The 22,189-nt window shown below is 38.5% G+C and overlaps 1 long non-coding RNA gene across 1 annotated transcript; it reads right to left on the bottom strand.

The window, feature by feature from the left end:
- Positions 1–15,636: 15,636 nt before the first annotated feature.
- LOC135214602 (uncharacterized) lies at positions 15,637–17,223 on the bottom strand. The gene is made up of 4 exons (XR_010314432.1): positions 17,166–17,223; positions 16,752–16,884; positions 16,504–16,589; positions 15,637–16,020 (listed from the first exon to the last, which is right to left on the bottom strand). It is a non-coding gene; the product is annotated as an uncharacterized LOC135214602 (long non-coding RNA).
- Positions 17,224–22,189: the final 4,966 nt, after the last annotated feature.

Raw genomic sequence — 22,189 nt, 5'->3', positions numbered from 1 at the left:
AAGTTCAAGAAAACAGTTCACGAATTAATCAGATTTGTTTTTAACGATATTTCATCCCACTCCCATAGCGTTCTCAGGAATTATGTTCGATTTGTACAAAGTACCCAGATAAAATTAATGAAAAAATTAATATAATTTCTTAACATCGAAGTAACAGCTGAATGAGCCTGCATTGTCATGCAGTGTTTACATTTTTGCTGTACCTAAATAAATACACCGATGGTTGCTATGGAATACACAATCCGCATCGGGAATACGGTTCGTAGATCAATTAACTCACCACACCGAAATAAGCCTTTGTCAATACTGAGCAACATAGGCCTAGTTTGGCTAATTGCACTTATGCGAGCTGGGCGCTGGCGTCGCTATATCCCAGTTATAAGAGATACTGATTTTGATCAGTTTCTAACCTTGTCTCGTATAGATAATGGTGTTTGGATATACACTTATCGTATAACTGGAATATATCGACGCTAGCGCCCACCTCGTAAAAGTGCAATTAGCCAAAGTAGGCCTATGTGGCTCAGTAGTGGGTGAAACTGTGAGTTCACGTTTGCAAAGCTCGTGGAAAGTTCCCAGTCTAATGCCCTACCTGTCTACCCAACTCTAATTGCGTATACCAGTGTTTGCAAAAGTTAAGAAAAAAAATTGAATGTGCTTATATAGCAATCCCATCACCAAAAGATTTGATGAGAGCCGGAAGGTTATAGCGTAACATTCTGGAGCCACCCCTCCCAAAGAGGATAAAAGTGTGAAGTTGGCTTCATATATATATATATATATATATATATAATTATATATATATATATATATATATATATATATATGTGTGTGTGTGTGTGTGTGTGTGTGTGTGTGTGTGTTTATAAAGGAAGAAATAATTGCCAAGCAATTGCGGACTTAGTAAACAATACGATTAAACGTTCTGCAGGCTGGAATGCAATTTTACTTTATATAATAGGTACTGCTGAACTTTCCTGCCTTTCAAATACTAAAATACTTACTTTAGCAAACGTGCAAAACAATTCAATATTACATTCTATGTAATTAACGTTTTTAGACAAGTACGAGAGTGTCAGTGATGCAGAGGAAATGTCTGCTCCCGGAAAACAGCAATACCTTTGCATAGGGATATTGGTGGGGATGAGTAAGAAGAAGAAAAGGAGGTTTGCTGCCGTCATTTCCTTTTGATCTTTGGACATGCATGTACCCACTCGTGATACGTGGCAATGGTTGTGAATTCCTGTCATTACATATAAATTCATCGTTAGATATCCGCGGAAAATCCACGATAAAGCGTTCAACGGTGAAAGAATTACTCTTCAGTTCCCGCTTTGTCTGGATTTGTATCGTGCGCGTCTTTTGTAACCTCCTCCGCTTATTGCGCCTGAGGGGTAACTGTAGGAAAACCCGGCCAAGATTCCCATTTTTGCTCCGTTCCTTCCTTTTTATTTTCGTCTCGCTCTGACTCATTACATAAGGACCAAAACACGATCATTTAAAACTTTTTTTTTCTCTCAAACCTTGAGAACAGGGAGGCAGGTTTTTTTTATTTTTTTTTATTTCATTATTATTATTATTATTTTTTTTTTTTACATAACAATTGGGAGAGTTCTAGGAAAAAGAAAGGAGAACTTACAACTAGCTGCTGCAGTATGGAGCGAACGGACGAGATACCTTCATGCATCTTCGGTTTTATTTTCTTTCTGCCTCATAATTTTCGATACATTATCATAATTTATAATTTATGATTCATAATTATGATTTATAATTCATATTTCATTCATGTATTCACAGCCCGGCGAAACCCGTGAATTCGAAATTGTCTTGTGATGAGATACTTACAGATTCAGTCGTCGAACTAGGCTAAAGAATGATGTAGTAATACCAGAAAATGTCCTAGAAAGTAGGAACATGCTGATGGTCGTTATTCTGCTTAATCATTATTGGTGACCTTGATAACACAGCCTACGTTGTTTGAGTCTATGTCTGTTAGGAATCCAGACCTTCTTATCAACGAGCTGATCTATACCATTAGTAAATACAATTGCATATGTGTGTGTGTGTGTGTGTGTGTGTGTGTATGAGCCTTTGTTTTCATACTTTTGTGCATGTGCGCTTCGTATTTAGTAATGATAGTGATAAACTCGTTCATAAGAAGGTCTGGATTCTTACAAGAAGCGTAAAGACTCAAACAACGTAGTATACTAGGCTGTGTTATCAAGTGCAACAGTACCAATAATACGTGATTAAGCAGAATATAAATTATGAACAACAAATTGTAAATTATAATTTATGAATCATACATTTTGAAGCAGAAGGAAACTTCAACCTATGTAAGATGCATGAAGGTATCTCGTTCGTTCCCTCCATACTGTAGCAGCCAGTTGTCAGGTCTGCTTTCTTTTTCCAAGAACTCTCACAATTGTTATGTAAAAAACAGTTTCTTGCCTCTCAACGTTAAAAAAAAAACGGAGTTTTAAGGGTGTGTTTTGGTTCTAAGGAATATAAATATAAAATATATATATATATATATATATATATATATATATAATATATATATATATATATATATGTGTGTGTGTGTGTGTGTGTGTGTGTGTGTGTGTGTATTATATATATATATATATATATATATATATATATATATATATATATATATCCTATGGTAAATTTCCCAAAAGACTACAATCTCTTCCTAATATTTTTGTGCTTCAACATATTTTCACGTGATCTATGTCATACTGTAGAGTTGCAAGCATCGTCTGTTGTCATAAAAAAAATGACTGATTAAATCTAAAAAAAAATTGTGAATTGCATTTTGTCAGGTAACCTACGGACGAGAACTTACGTTGTTTGGGTAGGGTATTTGTGTGAAATCCTAATGTATCTGCATATTTATGAGTTTTGTAGAAATATGTAAGTCTCCATTGCGTGATAACAGGGGCAAGGGAACCACGTCTGTTCGAGAATGGCACTCTTGAACGATTTTCTTTGAATTTTTTGTATGAAACTGATTAAATCATTTCCGTATTAAGTAGTGAAGAAGCCAAGAGGGAGATTGGCTGTTGTTGGTGAAGATTAAGGTGGCCTTACGCCAGCTACGGCTCTTGCTCATAGAGCAGCAAGTAACAAGGGGGAGTTGTAGTACTTGTAGATAAGTTCAGTGGTGTGTTTATGAAAAGGTTGCTGACGTCTGCATCAGAGAGTTGCCGCTTTGCCTCTTTCTAGCATCAAGTTCCTTCTACTGTACCTCCTTTCATAGTCTCTTTCTTCCATCTTACTTTCCACCCTCTCCTAACAGTTGATTCATAGTGCAACTGCTTTGAGGTTTTCCTCCTGTTACACCTTTCAAACCTTTTACTGTCAATTTCAGTTTCAGCGCTGAATGACAACAAAGGTCCCTGTGCTTGGCCTTTGGCATAAATTGTATATTCAGTTCAATTCAGTTCCAGCAACAAGCATTTATATCATATTTAAGAAGGTTTGTGCGCGTAGTTGCGTGTACGGTATGGCCATGACATCAACCAGAACTGTGCTGTCACACACCATCAGTATTAATAATTCACTGCACTTAACAAATATGTTCATTTTCCTGAATGTTATGTTTTTTAATTTATTCTTTATAACAGACTTGAGAATTCTCTTAGTTTTTTTTTTTTTTTTTTTTTGTTAATGAGAATTTTGTAGGTCAGCTCTGCATTCGTATTGACTGTAGAGCTTTTCTCCCTTTTTACCGAAGAAAACCCGAAAGCAGACCGTTATTATCTGGCTCTGTACCAAGATCAGTTACTGCTGCATCATGGAAGCTTGAATTTCAAGTCAATGGCCGCTTTGGCGTGATTGTTCCATGCGAATCGGTTTCATCCAATGAAACAATAACAGCAATATTCTTTGAATCTTATTGTAACTTTTGTTCGCTTAGGTGCCTTTGAACTTCAACCCCTTTTAGAGTCATTCAGTTTCGTTCATCTTTTATATAGATACCCAGTTGATATGCTTAACCTTTGGGTATTAAATATATTCTAAGTTTAAATTCAAGAACTGCCCTTCAGTACCCTTCTACTTTATTTCATTTTTTCTGTGATCCAAGTTAGTGAATGGTGAACATAATTTGATCTGATATACTTTGTGATATGTTCATACTTTGAAATTGAGAGAGAGAGAGAGAGAGAGAGAGAGAGAGAGAGAGAGAGAGAGAGAGAGAGAGAGAGAAGAGAGAGGCGAGCACCTGGTCGTATCTCACAGCAACTTACGATTTTAGTTTGTCTACAGGCGCTGCTCAATATGTGGAAGTGCTTAATTGAGGTATTATTCATTAATAACATTAGTGTGTTATCCTCATTAGAACTGGATTGTTTTGTTTGCATGGTGTTTTTATGTTGCGTGGAACAAGTGGTTATTCAGCAATGGGACCAACGACTTTACGTGACTTCCGAACCACGTCGAGAGTGACCTATCTTTCCGAAATTCACATCTCTGACCCCTCAATGGAATGCCCGAGAATCGAACTGGTGGCCACCGAGGTGGCAAGCAAAGACCATACCAACCACGAAACTGAGGCGAGAAACCACAAAGGGTGCTTTGTGTTGTTACTTACGTAAAGCTTTTGGCGGTTTTTGACCAAGTAACAACGTTAAACATACTGTCCACATTGTCCATACAAATATATATATATATATATATATATATATATATATATATATATATATATATATATATATATAGAGAGAGAGAGAGAGAGAGAGAGAGAGAGAGAGAGAGAGAGAGAGAGAGTTCCCATTGGCGGTGCTTAAAGCTAAGACATCAGAAGGACACGTCTCGCGGCATTCCATCTCCATATTAGTGCAAACTTACATCGACTCACTATCAAGCTAAAAGATATATAAACATACAATAATATCGGAAAATCGACTCGCCTGATGCATTATGCAAATCAGGAAGAAGAGTACCGGGAAAAGAAGTGAAGCTCAAGAACCGTACCGGGAAAAGAAGGGAAGACCAATCACAGAACAAGTTTCGAAGGCCCAAAGTCAAGGCTATACAGACAAGAGGAGAAGGGTGGTGGTCATTTGGTGGTTGCTAAACTCTAGATCTGCATCATCAATAAAAAGATTCGAACAATGATTTTGTGGAAATTGCTGCCGTGCAGTGTTGCTTTTTAGTAAAAGGCTAGGCCCACTGCCGATAACTGTGGAAATTGCTGCTGTGCAGTGTTGCGTTTTAGTAAAAGGCTAGGCCCACTGCCGATAACTGTGGGAATTGCTGCCTCACAGTCTTGCTTTTTAGTAGAAGGCAAGGCTCACTGTCCGATAACTGTGAAATTGCTGCCGTGCAGTGTTGCTTTTTAGTAAAAGGCTAGGGCCACTGCCGATTAATGTGGGAATTGCTGCCTGTGAAAGTTTGCTTTTAGTAAAAGGCCTGGCACTGCGATACTGTGGAAATGCTTGCCTTTTTCCAGTAAAAGGTGGACTAAGGTAAAGCCGGCCGGCCAAAAGGCTCCCCACGCCGATAAAATGGAAATTGCTAAGCCGTGCAGTGTTGCGTTTTTAAAGGCTTAGGCTCCCACTGCCGATACTGTGGGGATTGCTGCCTCACAGTCTTGCTTTTTAGTAAAAGGCTAAGGCCCACCTGCCCCCGGATAAAACCCACACGTGCCGTGTTGCTTTTAGCCTAAAACTGGTGGCTTTTAACAGTTAAAAAGCTGCCGTCCCACCCGCAGGTAAAACTGCGCGAAATGCTTGCGGTTTTTTGCCAGCCGTATAAATTGGCTTTTTAGTAGGCCCTAGGCCCACTGCTGATAACTGGAAATTGCTGCCATGCAGTATTATTTTAAGTAAAAGGCTAGGCTCATCGTCGATAACTGTGGAAATTGCTGCCAGTCTTGCTTTTAGTAAAAGGCTAGGCTCATCGTTGATAACTGTGGAAATTGCTGCCATACAGTCTTGCTTTTTAGTAAAAGGCAGCCCATCGCCAATAACTGTAGAAATTGCTGCCTCAACAGTGTTGTTTTTTGGTAAAAGGCTAGGCCCACCGCCGATAACTATGAAAATTGCTGCCGTGCAGGGTTGCTTTTTAGTAAAAGGCTAGGCCATTGCTTATAACTGTAGAAATTGCTGCCTCACAGTGTTGTTTTTTTAGTAAAAGGCTAGGCCACCGCCGATAACTGTGGAAATTGCTGCCGTGCAGTGTTGCTTTTTGGTGGAAAAGGCTACGCCCCACCGCCGATAACTGGAAATTGCTGCCGTGCAGTATTACTTTTAAGAGAATACCTGAATTTAAGGCTATAATGAAGTCTTCAATCAGCAATTCTCCTTCTTTTGTCCGTAATAAGATATATATATATATATATATATATATATATATATATATATATATATATATATATATATATATATATATATATATATATATAAGAAAAAATATCACCAACTATTCGTAAATATTTTTCATCATATCTTGTTTACGTTTAGACTGGTGTGGGATTTGGGGAGTGGGGAGGGTTCGGGGTTGGTTGAAGGAGGTCGTTGTTCATAACGTTGCTTGTGAAATCAGCGCTTAAAAAAGTACGTAACCTTTATCTAGTGCCTGTTGGTGTTCGTGGGTTTGAAGTTCAAGAAAACAGTTCACGAATTAATCAGATTTGTTTTTAACGATATTTCATCCACTCCCATAGCGTTCTCAGGAATTATGTTCGATTTGTACAAAGTACCCAGATAAAATTAATGAAAAAATTAATATAATTTCTTAACATCGAAGTAACAGCTGAATGAGCCTGCATTGTCATGCAGTGTTTACATTTTTGCTGTACCTAAATAAATACACCGATGGTTGCTATGGAAATACACAATCCGCATCGGGAATACGGTTCGTAGATCAATTAACTCACCACACCGAAATAAGCCTTTGTCAATACTGAGCAACATAGGCCTAGTTTGGCTAATTGCACTTATGCGAGCTGGGCGCTGGCGTCGCTATATCCCAGTTATAAGAGATACTGATTTTGATCAGTTTCTAACCTTGTCTCGTATAGATAATGGTGTTTGGATATACACTTATCGTATAACTGGAATATATCGACGCTAGCGCCCACCTCGTAAAAGTGCAATTAGCCAAAGTAGGCCTATGTGGCTCAGTAGTGGGTGAAACTGTGAGTTCACGTTTGCAAAGCTCGTGGAAAGTTCCCAGTCTAATGCCCTACCTGTCTACCCAACTCTAATTGCGTATACCAGTGTTTGCAAAAGTTAAGAAAAAAAATTGAATGTGCTTATATAGCAATCCCATCACCAAAAGATTTGATGAGAGCCGGAAGGTTATAGCGTAACCTTCTGGAGCCACCCCTCCCAAAGAGGATAAAAGTGTGAAGTTGGCTTCATATATATATATATATATATATATATATATATATATATATATATATATATATATATATATATATGTGTGTGTGTGTGTGTGTGTGTGTGTGTGTGTGTTTATAAAGGAAGAAATAATTGCCAAGCAATTGCGGACTTAGTAAACAATACGATTAAACGTTCTGCAGGCTGGAATGCAATTTTACTTTATATAAATAGGTACTGCTGAACTTTCCTGCCTTTCAAATACTAAAATACTTACTTTAGCAAACGTGCAAAACAATTCAATATTACATTCTATGTAATTAACGTTTTTAGACAGTACGAGAGTGTCAGTGATGCAGAGGAAATGTCTGCTCCCGGAAACAGCAATACCTTTGCATAGGGATATTGGTGGGATGAGTAAGAAGAAGAAAAGGAGGTTTGCTGCCGTCATTTCCTTTTGATCTTTGGACATGCATGTACCCACTTCGTGATACGTGGCAATGGTTGTGAATTCCTGTCATTACATATAAATTCATCGTTAGATATCCGCGGAAAATCCACGATAAAGCGTTCAACGGTGAAAGAATTACTCTTCAGTTCCCGCTTTGTCTGGATTTGCATCGTGCGCGTCTTTTGTAACCTCCTCCGCTTATTGCGCCTGAGGGGTAACTGTAGGAAAACCCGGCCAAGATTCCCATTTTTGCTCCGTTCCTTCCTTTTTATTTTCGTCTCGCTCTGACTCATTACATAAGGACCAAAACACGATCATTTAAAACTTTTTTTTTTTCTCAAACCTTGAGAACAGGGAGGCAGGTTTTTTTTATTTTTTTTTATTTCATTATTATTATTATTATTTTTTTTTTACATAACAATTGGGAGAGTTCTAGGAAAAAGAAAGGAGAACTTACAACTAGCTGCTGCAGTATGGAGCGAACGGACGAGATACCTTCATGCATCTTCGGTTTTATTTTCTTTCTGCCTCATAATTTTCGATACATTATCATAATTTATAATTTATGATTCATAATTATGATTTATAATTCATATTTCATTCATGTATTCACAGCCCGGCGAAACCCGTGAATTCGAAATTGTCTTGTGATGAGATACTTACAGATTCAGTCGTCGAACTAGGCTAAAGAATGATGTAGTAATACCAGAAAATGTCCTAGAAAGTAGGAACATGCTGATGGTCGTTATTCTGCTTAATCATTATTGGTGACCTGATACACAGCCTACGTTGTTTGAGTCTATGTCTGTTAGGAATCCAGACCTTCTTATCAACGAGCTGATCTATACCATTAGTAAATACAATTGCATATGTGTGTGTGTGTGGTGTGTGTGTGTGTGTGTATGAGCCTTTGTTTTTCATACTTTTGTGCATGTGCGCTTCGTATTTAGTAATGATAGTGATAAACTCGTTCATAAGAAGGTCTGGATTCTTACAAGAAGCGTAAAGACTCAAACAACGTAGTATACTAGGCTGTGTTATCAAGTGCAACAGTACCAATAATACGTGATTAAGCAGAATATAAATTATGAACAACAAATTGTAAATTATAATTTTATGAATCATACATTTTGAAGCAGAAGGAAACTTCAACCTATGTAAGATGCATGAAGGTATCTCGTTCGTTCCCTCCATACTGTAGCAGCCAGTTGTCAGGTCTGCTTTCTTTTTCCAAGAACTCTCACAATTGTTATGTAAAAAACAGTTTCTTGCCTCTCAACGTTAAAAAAAAAACGGAGTTTTAAGGGTGTGTTTGGTTCTAAGGAATATAAATATAAATATATATATATATATATATATATATATATATATATATATATATATATGTGTGTGTGTGTGTGTGTGTGTGTGTGTATATATATATATATATTATATATATATATATATATATATATATATATATATATATATATATATCCTATGGTAAATTTCCCAAAAGACTACAATCTCTTCCTAATATTTTTGTGCTTCAACATATTTTCACGTGATCTATGTCATACTGTAGAGTTGCAAGCATCGTCTGTTGTCATAAAAAATGACTGATTAAATCTAAAAAAAATTGTGAATTGCATTTTGTCAGGTAACCTACGGACGAGAAACTTACGTTGTTTGGGTAGGGTATTTGTGTGAAATCCTAATGTATCTGCATATTTATGAGTTTTTGTAGAAATATGTAAGTCTCCATTGCGTGATAACAGGGCAAGGGAACCACGTCTGTTCGAGAATGGCACTCTTGAACGATTTTCTTTGAATTTTTGTTATGAAACTGATTAAATCATTTCCGTATTAAGTAGTGAAGAAGCCAAGAGGGAGATTGGCTGTTGTTGGTGAAGATTAAGGTGGCCTTACGCCAGCTACGGCTCTTGCTCATAGAGCAGCAAGTAACAAGGGGGAGTTGTAGTACTTGTAGATAAGTTCAGTGGTGTGTTTATGAAAAGGTTGCTGACGTCTGCATCAGAGAGTTGCCGCTTTGCCTCTTTCTAGCATCAAGTTCCTTCTACTGTACCTCCTTTCATAGTCTCTTTCTTCCATCTTACTTTCCACCCTCTCCTAACAGTTGATTCATAGTGCAACTGCTTTGAGGTTTTCCTCCTGTTACACCTTTCAAACCTTTTTACTGTCAATTTCAGTTTCAGCGCTGAATGACAACAAAGGTCCCTGTGCTTGGCCTTTGGCATAAATTGTATATTCAGTTCAATTCAGTTCCAGCAACAAGCATTTATATCATATTTAAGAAGGTTTGTGCGCGTAGTTGCGTGTACGGTATGGCCATGACATCAACCAGAACTGTGCTGTCACACACCATCAGTATTAATAATTCACTGCACTTAACAAATATGTTCATTTTCCTGAATGTTATGTTTTTTAATTTATTCTTGATAACAGACTTGAGAATTCTCTTAGTTTTTTTTTTTTTTTTTTTTTGTTAATGAGAATTTTGTAAGTCAGCTCTGCATTCGTATTGACTGTAGAGCTTTTCTCCCTTTTTACCGAAGAAAACCCGAAAGCAGACCGTTTATTATCTGGCTCTGTACCAAGATCAGTTACTGCTGCATCATGGAAGCTTGAATTTCAAGTCAATGGCCGCTTTGGCGTGATTGTTCCATGCGAATCGGTTTCATCCAATGAAACAATAACAGCAATATTCTTTGAATCTTATTGTAACTTTTGTTCGCTTAGGTGCCTTTGAACTTCAACCCCTTTTAGAGTCATTCAGTTTCGTTCATCTTTTATATAGATACCACCTTGTTATATGCTTAACCTTTGGGTATTAAATATATTCTAAGTTTAAATTCAAGAACTGCCCTTCAGTACCCTTCTACTTTATTTCATTTTTTCTGTGATCCAAGTTAGTGAATGGTGAACATAATTTGATCTGATATACTTTGTGATATGTTCATACTTTGAAATTGAGAGAGAGAGAGAGAGAGAGAGAGAGAGAGAGAGAGAGAGAGAGAGAGAGAGAGAGGCGAGCACCTCTGGTCGTATCTCACAGCAACTTACGATTTGAGTTTGTCTAAAGGCGCTGCTCAATATGTGGAAGTGCTTAATTGAGGTATTATTCAATAATAACATTAGTGTGTTTATCCTCATTACAACTGAATTGTTTTGTTTGCATGGTGTTTTTATGTTGCGGGGAAACAAGTGGTTATTCAGCAATGGGACCACGACTTTTACGTGACTTCCGACCACGTCGAGAGTGACCTATCTTTCCGAAATTCACATCTCTGACCCCTCAATGAATGCCCGAGAATCGAACTGGTGGCCACCGAGGTGGCAAGCAAAGACCATACCAACCACGAAACTGAGGCGAGAAACCACAAAGGGTGCTTGGTGTTGTTACTTACGTAAAGCTTTTGGCGGTTTTTGACCAAGTAACAACGTTAAACATACCGTCCACATTGTCCATACAAATATATATATATATATATATATATATATATAATATATATATATATATTATATATAGATAGAGAGAGAGAGAGAGAGAGAGAGAGAGAGAGAGAGAGAGAGAGAGTTCCCATTGGCGGTGCTTAAAGCTAAGACATCAGAAGGACACGTCTCGCGGCATTCCATCTCCATATTAGTGCAAACTTACATCGACTCACTATCAAGCTAAAAGATATATAAACATACAATAATATCGGAAAATCGACTCGCCTGATGCATTATGCAAATCAGGAAGAAGAGTACCGGGAAAAGAAGGGAAGACCAATCACAGAACAAGTTTCGAAGGCCCAAAGTCAAGGCTATACAGACAAGAGGAGAAGGGTGGTGGTCATTTGGTGGTTGCTAACTCTAGATCTGCATCATCAATAAAAAGATTCGAACAATGATTTTGTGGAAATTGCTGCCTCACAGTCTTGCTTTTTAGTAAAGGCTAGGCCCACTGCCGATAACTGTGGAAATTGCTGCTGTGCAGTGTTGCGTTTTTAGTAAAAGGCTAGGCCCACTGCCGATAACTGTGGAATTGCTGCCTCACAGTATTGCTTTTAGTAGAAGGCAAGGCTCACTGCCGATAACTGTGGAAATTGCTGCCGTGCAGTGTTGCGTTTTAGTAAAAGGCTAGGCCCACTGCCGATAACTGTGGAAATTGCTGCCTCACAGTCTTGCTTTTTAGTAAAAGGCTAGGCCCACTGCCGATAACTGTGGAAATTGCTGCCGTGCAGTGTTGCTTTTTAGTAAAAGGCTAGGCCCACTGCCGATAACTGGAAATTGCTGCCGTGCAGTGTTGCTTTTAAGTAAAAGGCTAGGCACGCCGATAACTGTGGAAATTGCTGCCTCACAGTCTTGCTTTTTAGTAAAAGGCTAGGCCCACTGCCGATAACTGTGGAAATTGCTGCCGTGCCGTGTTGCTTTTTAGTAAAAGGCTAGGCCCACTGCCGATAACTGGAAATTGCTGCCGTGCAGTGTTGCTTTTAGGTAAAAGGCTAGGCCCACTGCCGATAACTGTGGAATTGCTGCCTACACGTCTTGCTTTTTAGTAAAAGGCTAGGCCCACTGCCGATAACTGTGGAAATTGCTGCTGTGCAGTGTTGCTTTTTAGTAAAAGGCTAGGCCCACCGCCGATAACTGTGGAAATTGCTGCCGTGCAGTGTTGCTTTTTAGTAAAAGGCTAGGCCCACCGCCGATAACTGTGGAAATTGCTGCCGTGCAGTGTTGCTTTTTAGTAAAAGGCTAGGCCCACTGCTGATAACTGGAAATTGCTGCCATGCAGTATTATTTTAAGTAAAAGGCTAGGCTCATCGTCGATAACTGTGGAAATTGCTGCCAGTCTTGCTTTTTAGTAAAAGGCTAGGCTCATCGTTGATAACTGTGGAAATTGCTGCCATACAGTCTTGCTTTTTAGTAAAAGGCTAGGCCCATCGCCAATAACTGTAGAAATTGCTGCCTCACAGTGTTGTTTTTTGGTAAAAGGCTAGGCCCACCGCCGATAACTATGAAAATTGCTGCCGTGCAGGGTTGCTTTTTAGTAAAAGGCTAGGCCCATTGCTTATAACTGTAGAAATTGCTGCCTCACAGTGTTGTTTTTTAGTAAAAGGCTAGGCCCACCGCCGATAACTGTGGAAATTGCTGCCGTGCAGTGTTGCTTTTTGGTAAAAGGCTACGCCCCACCGCCGATAACTGTGGAAATTGCTGCCGTGCAGTGTTGCTTTTTAGTAAAAGGCTAGGCCCACCGCCGATAACTGGAAATTGCTGCCGTGCAGTATTACTTTTAAGTAAAAGGCTAGGCTCATCATCGATAACTGTGGAAATTGCTGCCGTGCAGTGTTGCTTTTTAGTAAAAGGCTAGGCCCATCGCCAATAACTGTAGAAATTGCTGCCTCACAGTGTTGTTTTTTGGTAAAAGGCTAGGCCCACCGCCGATAATTGTGAAGATTGCTGCCGTGCAGTGTTGCTTTTTAGTAAAAGGCTAGGCCCACTGCTGATAACTGTGGAAATTGCTGCCGTGCAGTGTTGCTTTTTAGTAAAAGGCTAGGCCCACTGCCGATAACTGGGAATTGCTGCCATGCAGTATTACTTTTAAGTAAAAGGCTAGGCTCATCGTCGATAACTGTGGAAATTGCTGCCGTGCAGTGTTGCTTTTTAGTAAAAGGCTAGGCCCACCGCCGATAACTGTAGAAATTGCTGCCTCACAGTGTTGTTTTTTAGTAAAAGGCTAGGCCCACCGCCGATAACTGTGGAGAAATTAAGCTGCCCCCGTGCCGTGTTGCTTTTTAGTAAAAGGATAGCCCACTGCTGATAACTGTCAATTGCTGCCTCGGCAGTGTTGCTTTTTTTAGTAAAGGCAGCCTACCGCCGATAACTGTGGAAATTGCTGCCGTGCAGTGTTGCTTTTTAGTAAAAGGCTAGGCCCACTGCCGATAACTGTGGAAATTGCTGCCGTGCAGTGTTGCTTTTTTAGTAAAAAGCTAGGCCCACCGCTGATAACTGTGGAAATTGCTGCCGTGCAGTGTTGCTTTTTAGTAAATGGCTAAGCCCACTGCTGATAACTGGCAATTGCTGCCTCGCAGTCTTGCTTTTTAGTAAAAGGCTAGGCCCACTGCCGATAACTGTATTTTGCTGCCTTGCTTTTTAGTAAAAGGCTAGGCCCACTGCCGATACTGAAATTTTGCTGCCTTGCTTTTTTGTTAAAAAGCTAGGCCACTGCGATACCCGGAAAATTGGCTGCCTCGCAGTCTTGCTTTTTAGTAAAAGGCTAGGCCCACTGCCGGTAACTGGAAATTGCTGCCTCGCAGTCTTGCTTTTTAGTAAAAGGCTAGGCCCACTGCCGGTAACTGTGAAAACTGCTTCCTTGCAGACTCATTTTTTCAGTAAAAGGGTAGGCTCACTGCCAATAACTGTGGTTGATGACGATAAGGGCATGTGGTAGTAAAAATCCCCTTTGCCAAACAATAAACCATGCCATATGACGCCTCTGATGGAAGGCAGTGGAGAACGCTTATCAGGCAACCGACCCCTTAATGTAGGGATAACAGTGGGAAGGAAGAAGATGCAGAATCGAACACTAGTGCGATAATTGACACCCCCATTGCAATCCAGTCAATGCTAACTTTGAAGAGCCCTCTCATAATACATGTTTCAGGCTTGCCTTGTAGCTATCTTCTGCCTGCAAGATCCTAAGATACAACCTTGGTCTTGGGATATATTGCTTAACCTTGAAACGTGACCAAGCTTCTTTTATTGCATTGGGTGAGAGGGTGAAATTGAATGAAAATAATCCAATTTGGAAGTGGAGCTAAAGCACTAGTGATCATCCTCATTCAGTTCAAATCACATCTTGATCTTTTAATTCGTCTACAAAGTTCTCTTCTGAATATATCATCAACTAAGTTCCCAATTTCATTCCCAAAAAGCTTGTACTGAGCAGTCTACCTTACTCCTCCATTATGCAATAATGCGTTTTATTCTTCATTTTCCTTTTGTAAAGCAAATTCTATTGTCAGTTTTCCCTGGCCTTCACAGATGATATCGCGCGCGTCTCTTCTAGAGATGCTGCCATGTCTTCTCGAGACAAAATCTTTGTTCAGACTGAAATCGGTGGGGAGATCGTTCAAACTGTCTGAATAGTGTGTGTGTAGGTCGATAACAACACTTCACAGTTCCTCTGTAAATATTAGAAATGTCTCAATTAGTACCTTCCAGATTAAAGGTCAAATACCTCAGACGGTAGAAAGTAGGAAATTGCGTGGAATTTCACCACAACAACAACACGTGTCCTCTGCTGAGGTTACAACAAGCGCACGGCTGTGTTGTGATTTTTTTTAGTCAATATCCTTTGGTGTAGTGGTTTGAGTCGCGGTATGCCATTCAGATGTCGCCGGTTCGTGTCTCCCCCAGGCCGATGGAAAAGCACTGGCTCTGCTTAATGATCAATTACTGCTGCAGAGTGGGGTCTACGGTGGGAGGTTGAAACCAATATTCTTTGGAAGCTTGAATTTCAAGTCAATGGCTCGGTGGGGGGCTTGTTCCATGTGAATAGGCCCCATCTACCGACATGATAATAATAATAATTATAGCATCATTATAATTATTAGTCCACGAAAGAAGGCGACACGTCTCCTACATCGGGTCTTGTTTCAGCAAACGACCGGGAAAAGCGTGAATCATAAATGTATATTTGAAGCTGAAACTTTGTAATAAAAAGCAAAAAAAAATTTTCATCACATTTCCCCTCTACGTCTTCTGTGAGCCCGCCAATATAGACTTATAGCTGGCTTCGCAATAGCGCTAATAAGTGACCTTAATACATGGAATTGATTAAAAGAATGGTAATGGACTCGCATCCAATTTTATTCTTATTTAAAGTGCTAGGATTTTACCCGATACGAAATCAAGCATAAGGTGTCTAATTAGGCTTTACAGGAGTAAATGTATTCTCTCAAATACTATATAAAAGTCAAGTAACAGCAATGACAGGGATTGTGATGAAACGGAAAGACGTGCATTTTTTCATTACAATTTTCTTATCACATTTTCTCTAACAGGAATACAATCAATGCAAGGGTTAAAACCGAGGCCTAATTTTGAAAATCAATGTTGAACGTCTGCCTTTGTCAGTCCCGGAACCTACTTGCCGCGATGTCTTACATTTTTGCAGACGTTGTGACCAATGCATTTGTCTGGGCAGCAAATGGCTCCACGTCCACAATCGCTGTCATCTGCGCATTCCTGGAAAAGAATTCATAAGGTTATATAAATTGTCTCATCCAAAGCTAAAGTTGAACCTCTTTCAGTGTCACAACTGAGAAACAAATGAAAATCTATTCAGTGATGCATTATTTGTATATCAAAAAGTATATCTTAGTTTAACCAGACCACGGAGCTGATTAACATCCTCTCCTAGGGCTGGCCTGAAGGATTAGGAACCAATAGGCAACTGAGCAACGGGACCTACAGCTTACTGTGGGATCCGAACAACATTATATCGAGAAATACATTTCTAATCACCAGAAATAGATTCCTCCGATTCCGAGTTGGCAGAGCGGGGAAGCGAGTTCGAACTACCAAATCGTTAGGCGAGCACGTAAACCCACTCGTCCAACGAGGAACTTATTTGTATATCATCTTTGAATTTATTGCAAAGTGTCATAGCATAGCATTCCCGTAGTGATTACATCCTTGCAGAAGCATAAGAGAGACGGTACTACTTACGAATGGACCAGAAACGACCGGCGCATGCGCAAATGGCAGTGGACGGCCGCAGTCTCCTGGTTGCCGATTATCGACAGGGCATTTCGCTGTTGTGGGAGATAAGAAAGCCTCATAGAAATGACGCGTAGGCAAGATGAATATTTATGGAAAGGACTTCACTCACAACAGACAGACAGAGAGAGAGAGAGAGAGAGGAGAGCGTGATTCGCTATGAACGTCCAGAATAGTTCAGAGACAAGACAACTTACGGAGATTTTCGCAGCAGGTGAAACGACCGAAGCTGTCTAAGCACCAGTGTGTGCAGTTGTTTGAGTTGCGTTGAGGTTTTCCAGTTGCCACGCCCACCGACAGGACAGCCAAGAGAGCCAAAGCGAAACCCTTCTGGAAAGGTCGTCGAAATGTTGCATGATTCGAACACGGCTACAGTTTTAATCCCTAAAGACTGCCGAAGGCATTCGTGATATAAACAAACCAGCCTGAAACACTTCAGCAAACTTAACTTTTATATATTTCAGTCACTATCAAAGGAAAAGCGAATATTGCCTCCGGTGTACTGACAAGGAATGAAATCTTATTATCAAACAAATGGTTTCTATTTTTCTAAGAGGATTTTTTTTCCTTTTTTTATTATTTAAAACAAAATCATCTTATGTTAACCTTACCATCATGAAGAATGGTCTGGATGATTTTCTCCACTGAGAAGCTTCAGACACAAGTACCGCTCTGCAAGAATCGCTGTTCATTTTATACGAGAAATGACCTACACGCTAGTTGCCAACTAGGTCGAGATTGCATAGATTAATTGCACTATTCGTTGGAGCAATTATTAGCAACTACGTAGCCTGAGTCATACAGGGTCAGCGAGCGCATACGCAAACACACGCACACACATGTGTATATATATATATATATATATATATATTATATATATATATATATATATACTATATATGTATATAAATGTATAATATACATGTATAATATATATATATATATATATGTATATATATATATATATATATATAAGTATAATATATATATATATATATATATATATATATATATATATATATATATATATATATATATATCTAATAAAAGGAGCCCATAAAAACACCAAAATATAGAGAGAAAAGTACTATATTTCAGAGACTGCTGACTCTCTCTTTGAAGAGAGAGTCAGCAGTCTCTGAAATATAGTACTTTTCTCTCTATATTTTGGTGTTTTTATGGGCTCCTTTTATTAGATGGAATTCTGTTGTTACAGAACATTTTTACCAGTCATATATACATATATATATATATATATATATATATATATATATATATATATATATATATACAGACAGATATGAAGAATCTACTAGCCACATTTTTACCCGATACATATGCAACTGTACTAACCACAAAGCCCTTAACTTCTTGAATTCTTCGCTCTTATTTGGATACGCTTGTCACCACAAAGCCTAAAGATCCAAGTTCAAAGAAATTTGAACAAATTATGATGTCTGGTACCAGACATCACAATTCCTTCAAATTTCTTCGAACTTGGATCTTCAGGCTTTGTAGTGAAAAGCGTATCCACAAAATAGGCAAATAATTCAATAATATATCATTAATTAATAATATATCAATAATTAATCACAATTAAATGTTTTGGTTCCAATATCATAGGGATGTATTCTGCGTTTCGCATGCAACTGAGAATGTAGATAATGTTTGAACACATGGAATGAGTTGCTGCGTTCCATAAATTCTAGAATTGCAGAAGAACGTAATTTTTGTATGTTGTCATTTTAGATGTTCTTCGTTTGAAATTCAACAGTATCTTCTAAGGACGTTTGTCCCTTGCTTATATCCGCCGCCATCCAGATTATGTGATTTCAAACACATTACGAATATGCAGCCATAATTCGTTGACACAGAATTTTGTCGAATTTATGACCTTTGAGCTTAAATAAAAAAAAACCGAAATGTTAAATATTACGTAAATCGCAAAATGTGATTTTCTTCTTAATAATGAAAATGTTTGATAATACTGTAGAGCGTAAAAGGCATTTTTTATGCAGTAATTGGTCCCATCGTTTAATCGTTTAAGACAGATGTAACACCAAAATTAAATCCTTCAGGACTGTGCAAAGCTGAGTCGATACTAACTTTCATAATATCTTTTGATAATTAGTCAGTGGTGACTGTATGTCATAGTATATAAGACAATGTTCAAATCCTCGTGGGCCAACATGCACTTGACAATTATAGTTCCCTAAGGGTGTAAATTAATTCAGAGTTCATGAATTCGATACTGAACGATATTTGGTGATTTATGAAATAAGAGGTTTAGTGAACTAAAAAAAAAAGTACAAAAAGATGGATCGTATAGGAGATGGTTGAAGAATAGAGGAGAAAACAAATTGGTTAACTTAACCAAGTGTTTTATGGAGGAGATGCTAAAAAGTGAAGTGTGGCAAGTAAGATCATTAAGCAAACCAGACTTATAATAGAAGATGCAAATGACTCCTCTCGGTGAGGAGAGCAGTCAGCGCTGAAGTCGTGTGTATCTGCAAGAGTCAAAATGGAAGAAGTTACTGGAAGTTCGAGAATGTTCGTGCAAGTGACTCTTGAAGTTGGAGACGGAGCAGTTAAGAGGATGAAGAATAGAAATCCAGGTCAGTTGGGTTACAAGTGAGATCCAGTGGTGCTACGTAGTGAAACTGTGATGAACTTGCATAAAGGAGTACTTCGTTCGTTCTTTCTTATTTCAATCGTGGTTTCTCATATTACAAGTTACAAGGAGTTACAAGTTACAAGGATTAGGATGTCTCAAAGACTTGCTAATCCATCCGAGGAGACATCGTATGTTCACTTATCTCTAGGAGCAGGTTTTACTGATCATTCACAGTGTCCTAATGATTTTGTCTAGCTTTCTTTTAAGCTCTTCCACACTGTTGCTGTTTACAACTTTTGGTGGCAGTTTATTCCATGTGACACATATCTTGTATCTCTTCAGGTACCACATTATCCATTATAATCCTTTCACGCCAAATAATTTATAACTGAATATTTCGGAATTTTGCTGCTTCATGAAAAGCCAGTCTTGAAATATTATTGATATTATTGCACCATATGCCGAGGTGGAAGACGTCCATTTGGAGGCTTTTGACTCTTTAGAGGAAGAAATTGGCTCCTCAAAGGTAGTCTGCCCTCGCTCCTATCTCCCTATGTCAACCACTCAATTACTTCTGCAGGATACTATGAAGGGAATTGGTTGCATTTCCACTTCTGTGCACGGTTCGTAATTCACCAAACAGCAAGCAGGCCATTGCACTTGATGAACATTATTCTATAATGACCTGTAGCTTGTTAAAAAAAATAAAAATAAAGAAACTAAGTGATAATGTATTAGACCTTGAGGTTTCCAGTTTGTAGGACTCTGCGGTCTTCGAGCAAAGACATAGGATCGAAGAGGCTATTTAAAAGAGCAAGTTAGATATTGGGGCACTAGGTAAAACAGCCCTGAAAGGACATTTTGCTCGGGACAGGATGGCCTTAAGTAAACATGTTTGTCGCGAATGATATAAGTTGATTGGCTAATAATACTAAAAAAGCGTGAAATTCAAGACATGCAGCTGGAACAATATATGGAGAAAGTGTTTGGTAAGCAATTGATTTGCCACATCAAAACTAAAATTAGCCTGAAAAAAAAACAACAAGGAGTAAAAGAAAAGAAAATGTTTGGACATTACTTGTTCGTGTTTTTCTATATTCACCCTTGCATCAAAATATGTCACCAAATCAGTGACTAGCAGATTATTATTGCACTAATGCTCATTCTGTTCCTATCAAACCGCAGGATGTCTACACTGGAGATTTACAGTTTAGGTTTGACCTCAGTCAATAGAGAAACTTCCCAAGTCAAAATTATATTCATTGATAATTTTCCAGCTGGTAAAAAAAAAAAACATTCTTCTCTGCTTATTTATTTTAATAGATTAAATTTGTTATTCTTTTACTCTTAATTCTCTTCAAATGACGAACGTGACCACAGATATTTTTCCCTCGAAGTGAATCTTGTTACCGAACCGGTTGGAGAATTCTACGCGAAGAGGATTTGTAGGCACAAAAAGAAATGAGAGCGATGAGAAGAGTTCTACTCTTTATTTGAGTGTCTGAAAGACCATAGTATTCACCACTCCGCCAATAATAGCCATAGAAAGGTACGAAATAATTTATGAGGCTAGAGAGTGCTCTTGACTTCCAGAGGAAAAAAAGGAGTTGCTTTATAAGAGGAGCGCCAGCTAATACATAAAATTTTTTCAAGCAGAATGTGAATAGAATATTTGTAAATATAAACAAGTATTAAATGCGCCGAAGTTTCTCTGGCGTAATCGAGTTTTCTGTGCAGCGTATGATCAAGGTCACCCAAAATAGTATCCTTCGTTAGTCTCGGTATAATGCTGTATGAGCTGCCGCCCATGAGACTTTTTAACCACCGCCCGGTTGTGGCTTGTACTATATCGTTACCAGACGCACGATTATGGCTAAAATTAACTTTAAATTAAACTAAAAAGTACTGAGGCTAGAGGGTTGCAATTTGGTATGTTTAACGATTGGAAGGTGGATGATCAACATACCAATTTGCAGCCCTCTAGCCTCGGTAGACTTTAAGATCTGAGGGCGGACAGAAAATTTCGGACAGTAAAAGTGCGGACGGAGAGACGTAACCGTCTCATTTCTTTTACAGAAAACTAAAAAGTTACCTTTGATCGCTTTGAGTATTTCCATCCTAGAAAGCGGTGCTAATAAACAGAAGCTGCGGAGAGGTTTTTTTTTTCCTTTTTTTATGCATCTTCCTCGTGACAGCAGTAGTTAGACAGCTCCATCTCGCGCATCAGTCATTGAAAAGGCAAAGGAAAAATCTTGAAAAATATCAGTTCTGCAAAAAAGGACACTGATCTCTTCTGTAAACTGATTTCCTAAATAGGACACCACCTTTTGTCGAAAGTTGTTTAGAATTAGGTCGGGAAAGCGACAAGTACAGCTAACTGGAAAATGATGCTGTCAATAAAAGCCCAATATTTTTTTAAACGGTTATATTTAGAGTAAAGAGTAATTTTACTTTTACTTTTTTTGGCATGGAAGATGCTGAGAAAATATTTAGGAGCTCAAACCGGTTATAAACAACGACGTGGGTTCTGTCCGTATGTGATGAAGTAACATCCTTCAAAAACATCCTTGTCTTCTAAGATTTACGATCTTAATTACAGAAAAGCAGTTGACTCATCTATGCAGCTGAATATGAGCCGAGTGAATGAGGAGGAGCTTGGTCAAGTGAACCATCTGAAGGTTAATCTAGTGGGAATTATCAATGAAGATACGGTTGACTTAAGAAGGAGCTTTCTATTAATATAAGGTCATACCTAAGCATTAGATCTTTGGTGTTCACAAAGAATGGTTTTTCTTTCATAGATTATTAACATAAATACGATAATAATCTTCTTGTTTATGGTTTGGTGACATATTTTTTTGCAACGGTGAAAAAAGAAAAAAGAAGCACAAGAATTTTCCAAACTTTTCTTTTTCTGGAAGGTACCCATTAATTCTTTCGTTTTAAAGCTAAATGTGTTTATCGTGTGGCAAATTAATTCATCACCGAACGCATTCACCACATAGTGGCCTGACTATTGTC

The sequence above is a fragment of the Macrobrachium nipponense genome, chromosome 46 (assembly GCF_015104395.2).
Source record: "Macrobrachium nipponense isolate FS-2020 chromosome 46, ASM1510439v2, whole genome shotgun sequence".
Lineage (NCBI taxonomy): Eukaryota > Metazoa > Arthropoda > Malacostraca > Decapoda > Palaemonidae > Macrobrachium > Macrobrachium nipponense.
Note: the sequence above shows the minus strand (reverse complement) of the source record. Positions and strands in the feature narration are given on the sequence as shown.